Source organism: Phyllostomus discolor, chromosome 1 (assembly GCF_004126475.2).
Source record: "Phyllostomus discolor isolate MPI-MPIP mPhyDis1 chromosome 1, mPhyDis1.pri.v3, whole genome shotgun sequence".
In the NCBI taxonomy this organism is placed as follows: Eukaryota; Metazoa; Chordata; class Mammalia; order Chiroptera; family Phyllostomidae; genus Phyllostomus; species Phyllostomus discolor.
In genome coordinates this window covers 56,894,035-56,902,088 of record NC_040903.2, presented here as the reverse complement: position 1 = coordinate 56,902,088, position 8,054 = coordinate 56,894,035, and the positions used below count along the sequence as shown (strand labels likewise).

At 40.9% G+C, this 8,054-nt stretch overlaps 1 protein-coding gene across 1 annotated transcript in view; it reads left to right on the top strand.

Annotated features, from left to right (window-relative positions):
* The first annotated feature begins 260 nt into the window (after positions 1-260).
* LOC114492907 (amyloid beta precursor protein binding family B member 1 interacting protein) overlaps positions 261-8,054 on the top strand; it is a 97,285-nt gene continuing 89,491 nt past the window's right edge. The window contains exon 1 of the mRNA XM_028507526.2: positions 261-670. The gene's annotated coding sequence lies outside the window, so the exon portion shown is untranslated. The remainder of the gene's footprint in view (positions 671-8,054) is intronic.

Genomic DNA, 8,054 nt, shown 5'->3' with positions numbered 1-8,054 from the left:
TTCCTTACCCACTCCCGCGCTGCGCCACCTGCAGGCTGGCTGCATGCTACCGGGAAGAGCCCTTGCACAACAGACTCAAAAGAGGAAGCACAGAAAGGGCTGGAGTAAGCACTTGGAAGACAGTTTTGAAAGAAATCGCTTCTCGGCTTTTGTGGAACCGTCATCTGGCCCCAAATCCCCTAGCCACTAATAAATATGTCGAAGCGACAAAGTAGAGTCAGCTCGCCAGGGAACGATCCTGAGAGAAGGGGGCGAGGCACATTTAAGGGAAGGATGAGACGAGTCACAACTTTTCCCAGAATTAAAAGAAAAAAAAAAAAAAAACGTGTTTCTTCAAGGTTGTAGTGTAGAGGGGGCTAGTAAGAGGAAATGAGACACAAACCCAATGAGTAGGACAGAGCAGGCTAGCTTTTTCGCAGTCGTTGTCCATCTATGTTTCTCGTGTGTGTCTCCAACCAGGAGCCCCCTTTACACTTCAATGCAAAGTAGCGCCGCAAGCGCCCCACGTCTGCGCGCCGCGGGGGAAGGGCAGGGCTGACACCACTTCCTCCCCGAGACAGCAGACCTGAGCCGAGTAGAGCCCAGTACAACGTGTCCCCTTCCCGGCTGGTGCCCCGACGCAGACCCGCACCCTGCCTGCGACCCGGTTAAGTCCAGCACAGCCGTCAAGGTAAGCTGTGTGGACAGGCCTGGGAGCGCTGGGAGCTGCACCTGGGACCCTCGGGGCTGTCACCGCATCATGTGTCACGCCCGTGGGGTCCCAGGTTCGACCCAGCGTTCCCGTGTGAACGCGCTCCCCCATTCCCCATTAAACCCCGACTCCTGGGGTCCCCACTGGTGATGGCCTCTCTTCACCCAGCTCCGCGAGGGTTTGGGGTTGGGGTTCGCCTTCCCCGCGCTGGATTTCATCAGATTTGACTGATTTCCTGCCCCGAAAATTGCTACAAGATCTAACCAGGAACCGGTATGAGCTGTCGTCTGTCAGCCAAGTCCAGGAGCCTGACCAACTCAGACAGGATTCCTGGAGCATTTCAGGGCACTGTAGATTAAGTGCAAGTCGTGTGGGAATTTGAGTTTCCTTCCTTTAAAAGTTTCAGACAACTGTTTCTTCTTTTTAAAAATAACGTTTCTCCGAATTATTGTCCTATCGTTAAAAAAAAAAAAAATAGCAAAGCCCTTGCTGGTGTGGCTCACTGGATTGAGTGCCAGCCAGTGAACCAAAAGGTCCCTGGTTGGATTCCCAGTCAGGGCACATGCCTGGGTTGCAGGCCAGTTCCCTGGTGGGGGTGCCGGAGAGGCAACCACACATTGATGTTTCTCTCCCTCCCACTTTCTCTAAAAATAAATAAATAGAAAATCTTTAAAATAAGATAGAAAAAAAAATCTGGACATCAGGCAGAATTCTTGGAACTTGGCTTGGAACTGAAAGTCCAAAGTGCGGTTTTACAGCATGAAAGAAACAAGTAGGATGCCTTACATCCTGCAGGACCTCAGCGCAGGGTCCCCACTGAAAACCTTGCCCAGTGTACCTCTTACTCTCCTTCTACGGCTGTATTTTTTATTACTCACACATGTGGAAGGCTAAATGTTCTGTGCCTAGCCATTCACAGCAAAGCAAGTCAAAAAGAACATTTAACGTGACCATTAGAGAGAGAGAAATGTAGTAACAGAGGAAAGTAACATAGAGGGAAAAGGCACATGAGTTTATTACTCCCCAGGATATTGTTTCTGGTGGTATAATGTGGTTTGAACAAAGGCAAGGGTACTAGTTATTAGCAATTTGAAATGCTAGGCCTTTGAGTGGAAATTTCAGAAAGAGAGCTTTGGTCCCATTGCATAAACCTCCCGTGGCAATTTCCCCCTGGCTTCATTGAAATACTGGAATGGCACATGGGCAGTCTTACAGCAAGTCTGGCTGGCAAAATTCACAGATGGTCCGCTAAGGAATACGTCGTGTTTTCCAAATGGTATTTCCTGTCTGCTCAATGTGTCATGAAAGGTCTAAGAAATTTAATGTCATCTTAAGACTTTCAGTACTTAATTATTTTCACAATGTTGTTATTTGTGTCTTTTCTGGGTATTTGGGAGACTTGGGTTCATGTCTGCCTTTAACTAGAACAAGGATGACACTGATTAAGTTGTCCTAACCTTTCTGCACCTGAGACATTTTACCAGTTTAATGAGATTATTGGACTACATTATATCTGTCATTAAAATAGCAGTTAAGAAATTGCTATAATGCTTTGAATTTGTCCTGTCTAGAATGCCAACAAAGTTAGAATTGCTAATCATTAACCAAAAAGAATGGAGAAAATGATGATAACAAATTTTGTTAGGTTCTGAAATATCAATGCTTTTGTTTCTCTAAAAACAGAGTCAATTTCTGGCCTATAGATGTTGAAAAGCTGAGTTGATGTGCCCAGGTTTGGGCAGGTCAATATTAGATTTCAAAATTCTTCCATTGTTATTTCTCAAGACATGTAACTGTAATGGATTACTTTATGATTTAGTTACTTTAAATCTTAACCATAATACTTACTAATGATGTAATGTCTATTAAATTTTTCTATTTTTATATCTTAGGAATGAATACTATTTACCCACTTCTTTTGTCTTTTTTCACTTGTAAATAAAAAGGTCTAGATATGTTCATATTATTCTTTGAATGAGCTATTTATAAAATTTATTTGTGTCCATGACTGTGTTCAATATGCACTTAAAATTTCTTTAAACTATCATACTTTCAAAAAGCATCATTATTTTCATTTACTTCTAATCCTCCTCCATTTTATTTTAATTATTTTTATACCTAATACCTTTTAGTGATTCCACAAATCTTATAATAAAGTTTGTACTTTATAGTCTATCACACCAAAATCAATTTTATAGAAGCTCATGAGTTTATTTTATAGACAATAGAATGATCTTAGTAATTCTTGCCTCAAAATACAACATCTTCTGAACGTAATTAATATTTTACTGTGAAGATATGTATATATTTTATAGCAGTCTTGTCATCCTAACTGGCAAGTAGTAACTTGAACTTTAAGCATTTATTATAGATTTAAGTACATGATAAATGCCAGAATTTACGGCATTGGTACACTGGTTGTATAGTAATTTTTATATGTTTTATATATATATGTTTATATATTTGTTTATGTTATATTTGTTATGTTTATGTTTATAATTGTTATGAGAAACATGACTTTTAGAGGAAACTACTATGTATTTGAAAAAGTAACAATTAGATTTCCCTTGAGAAGAAAGAATAGTAGCACTAAGGTATAATGTTTAATGACCTACAAATAGTTTAAGAAGCTAGATTGTGCATGAGATGTGACAAGTCAGGGCCTGAGGACAGCTTCTAAGGACTAGAGGATGTGACCTGCCACCACTGCATTTCTGTTGCCTAGCCAAATTCCTGGCACCATAGGCAGGACTCCAAAAGTATTTGTGCAATGTACAGATACTAGGTCAGTTCCCCATTTGGGCTGTACCATCGAAAGGTCACAAGCCCAGCTGACCCTGTTGGTACTGACCCTGAAGCATGAGCAGGCAGAAGTGTCCCACCGCTCGGAAGGACCACACCTTCTCAGTACATTCAGTACATTGAATTCGTGACTCAGTTTCCAAATATTTCATCAGCATTGACTATGCCCTTGAATCATTAAGACTCATAAGAGCTGTTTTCTTTCTTCTTTGTCAACTCAGTTTCCTCTTTATCACCAAATGGTAATTGTAAACGATAATTGTAGCTTACATTCTGTACCAGACAGTGTGCTAACTAATTTAGATGTGTCATTTCATTAATCTTCACATCCTGGGCTTATACTATTATTGTGCTCCCACTTTCATCACTGAGCAAATGAAAGCAAAGAGAGGTTAAGAAGATTACACGGAGTGTCAGAGCACAGTTGACCTTTGAACCAAGCCAGTCTGATGCTAGATCTGGACGTGCTATACCAGGGACAAGGGCTTAAAAGGTGAAAAAACAAGGGACCTTTCCTTGGTGCACTTCCAATCTATCGGGGAGACATCACTGGGCAGCTACAGTCCTATATGTGACCAGCACCTGTGCTGAGACAGCACGTACCAGACCCTTCCATCACACTGGGGTCCGAGAAGAGAGGCTGAAGGAAGTCAAAAAACTTGCCTTGTTAGTTTTTATTAGGTTCTTCTTAGTGGGAAGACAAGGTAGTGTAATCAATTGTGAAGTTATTATCTTTATATGTGTCTTTTGAAAAAATAATCTTTTTTGGCAGCAATAATATGTCTTCATTTTTATCTTTATTATATTCTAATCCATCTTGATATCTTGCAAGTTTGATTAAATCAATGACACAGTATAATTTTTTTTCTAATTCTGCTGGAGATCTTTCTGATTTGATCTCATAGCACAGGCTCCTCAGTGAGATGGTTTTCTCAAGACATAATCATTAGGCTGAATGTTCTGGTTTATCGAAAGCATTCAGAAAGCACGCACATGTGTTTGCGAAGACCTCAAACAGGAAATTAGAAGACATTGGTCCTTGGGAAACTGAAATTAGAGTAGAGTCTCTACCTACCATGGACATACTTAGTTCAGTAGTAGCTCGGTCATTCATGAAATGACCAAGATTCATAGGTAGTTACCTGTACCTTATAAGTGTAATAAAGAATGTGGAATTTAGGAACTACTGATTTTTACATACTGCTTAGATACAATTACAATTGTATCTATTTTAAATACAATTCAATCACTTCAAAGATATTTGCCAAGTACTATTCTAGGTGCTTGGGACATGTTGGTGAACAGAAGAGACAAAGATCTCTACATTTGTGGAACTTATATTCTGGTAAGGAGACACATACAGTAGTCAATAACCACAATAAATAAGTAAATAATATAGATATTAGTAAGTGAAAAGTACTATATTAATTTCAGGTGTACAACATATGGACTAGACATTTATATACTTCGTGAATAGAGAAGCCCCGTGGCTTCTCTGGTTGGAGCATCATCCCGTTGCCAAAAGTTTGCCAGTTTGATTCCCAGTCAGGGTGCACATAGAGGGCGACCAATCAATATTTCTCTCTCACATCAATATTTCTCTCTCTCTCTCCCCGCTCCTCCTCCTCTTCCACTTCCTCTTCCTCTTCCCCCAACTCTCTTTCTCTTTCTCCCTTCTTCTCTTTGTAAAAAAAAAAAAATGAACAAACATATCTTCAGCTGAGGATTTAAAAAAAAGACAAAGTTGAGCAAAGTAAAGTTACAGTATTATAGAAGTTGGTCAGGCTTGGCCTCGTTGAGAAGATAAGATTTGAGCAAAGCTTTAAAGGAATTAAGAGGCTATCTGAGGGAACAGTGTTCCAAACATAGGGAACAGCCAGTGCCAACGCTGTAAGGAAGGGGGATACCTGGTATACTCAAGGAACACAAAGGCCCATGTGGCTAGAGGTAAGTGAATAGGGAGAGAGTAACAGGAGATGTGGCTGGAGTAGAGCTGAGAAGAGGGTGAAGAGGTGGCAGATCAAATAGGGTCTCCTAGGCCATTTAAAAACCGTTAGCTTTTACTCTGAGTGAAATTGAGGGGCCATCGCAGGATTCTGAGAAGAGGAGTAAACCTGATCTGTCTGACAGTTAAAAGGCTTCCTCTGGCTGCTTAAGAATAAACTGGAACAAGCAAGGATGAGAGCAAAGAGCCTATCAGGAAGCTTTGGGAATTGGCATATATTTTGAAGATAGAACCAACAGGATTTTCTGGCGGAAAGTGTGAGGAATAAGGAGTCAAAGCCTTTGGCCTGAATACCTGGAATGATGGAATCGTCATCTAGTGAGAGAGAGGCAAGCCTGTAAATGAACACATTACAATGTGTCACGTGCAGTGATAGGTACAGAAATAATATGGTGAAGAGAGTGGTTATAAGGAAGGCATTGTATGAGGGTGACCAAGAGGCGCTTTGAAAGATAAAGATGTTCTGAGGTGGCCCGGTGGAAGAAGGCTGCCCTAGACACCACGTGTATAAAATAGTTCAGCAGTACTGGAGCACAAAGCACAATGGGAAAGGATATGGGAGATTCTGATTTAACACCTGGTTAGTAATATTCAGATTATATTGATCTGGTACAGTCACCCTAGTGAGCTTTCAGGCAAATGCTTAGGCACTTGTAATAACAGAGCTGTAGCATTCTAGACCAGCACTCTCCAATAGGAATATAATAGATAACTTTAAATTTTCAAGAAGCCACATTAGAAACAGTAAAAAGAAGCAAATGACTTCAAATTTAGTAACAAACCTTATTTAATATATATCTAAAATGGTCATTTAATTAATATTAATTATAGTAAATTACATTAAATTTAATATTGAAATTAAAATTATATAATTAAAATAATATTAAAATTACTGATGACCTCTTATATTCCTTTCTTTTTTGGGGGGAGGGGACTAAGGTAGGGGTGTCAAACTCATTTTCACCAGGGGCTACATCAGCCTCTTGGTTGCCTTCAAAGGGCTGAATGTAATTTTAGGACTGTATAATTTAACTCCTCCTTAACAGTTAAGCAAGAGTTCGGCGCTGCCACTGGGTAGAAACAAGGTGCTGGGCTGGATAAAACAAGGTGGAGGGCTGGATTCGGCCCGAGGGCCTCGTGTTTGCCACCTGTGGACTAAGTCCTCCAAACCCACTGCGTTTTACACTTGCAACACATCTCAGTTTGGACTAGCCACAATTCAAGCACTCAACAGCCACAAGTGACTATCTAACTGAAAGGTGCAGCTCTTGATAATGGCACAAATATTGTGTCCTGACTGTGTGTTGACTCTTCATGTAGGGTATTAGATGAATTATGAATTAGGTTGAAGGGAACAGCATTTTCTATCAATATAGGGCCCGTTGCTGGAACCCAATGTTAATTTGTGCTTAAACCTACACCCAGAATGCTTTATTGGCCTTCTAGCAACAGAAACAAATAACCTCAAGTCGTCATTGCTTACTTTTCTGTTAATTCTTTCTCCCCACTCCCTAACTGTTGGACTTCACCTACTAATAACAGGGGCTGAAAAAGAAGGGAAATAAATGGTGGAGCTGTAAGTCATAAACCCACATCCTGCAGAGTGATCTGTTGCTCTAGGCAACAGTGGTTGCCAACTTTTTTTTTCACCTGCTAGTTAAGAAGAATAACACACCCCCATCAACAGCAACGCTCTTTGCAGTGGTTCTCAACTCCAGAAATGCACATCTCTCCCAGGGGAGGCGGGTAATGATAAGATTTGGAATGTAGAGCTGGAGGTGCTGAGGGTACAGTTTGAAAAGTCTCAGGGATACTCTGATGCCATCCCTCTCTTTTTCAGAACGGTTAAGAATCTCTGTCCTAGAAACACTCCTTATGGATGTCCTCCCCACTTGGCTTAGTCTTTAATAAATGTGTCTGGCCTACAAGAAAATGGTAGTCCAACCCACTGTCCATGTACACAGAAATGCAAGTAATTATCCAGGTGTGGACTTGGGGATGTGTGTGTGTATGTGTGGGTGTGGGTGTGTGAATAAGTGACTGACATTTGTCTCCACTGGTGATTTTCGAGGAGTAATATAGCAATAAAAGTAATAGTGATGATGAGTATAATAATGCCTGAGAGTAGTAACACTAATATCACTTTTAACATGCCAACCACTCTACTAAGCACTTTACAGATACCATCTCATTCTTCTGAGGTGGGGACTATTTTCATTGCCATTTCACAGCCGAGGAAGTGAAAGCAACAGAGAGGTTGACTAACTTGCCCAAGATCACTCAGCAGCTAAGTATATGTGCTGAATACACGATATGCGTCACACAGTTGGGTGAAAATACAAGACTCCGTGCCTGAACTCACAGTGTGATGTGGATGGAAGACAGACAGAACCATGTATATTAGATCTGGACATACCGACACTGTAACAACAGCATGAACAAAACAGCTGCCACTTTCCACCTCTTCATAACCACAGTCCACATTTCAGAACTCAGTGTGACACTGGCTTTTGAGTTAGACCTGGGCATAGTCCAGTCCACCACTCACAGGAGCTC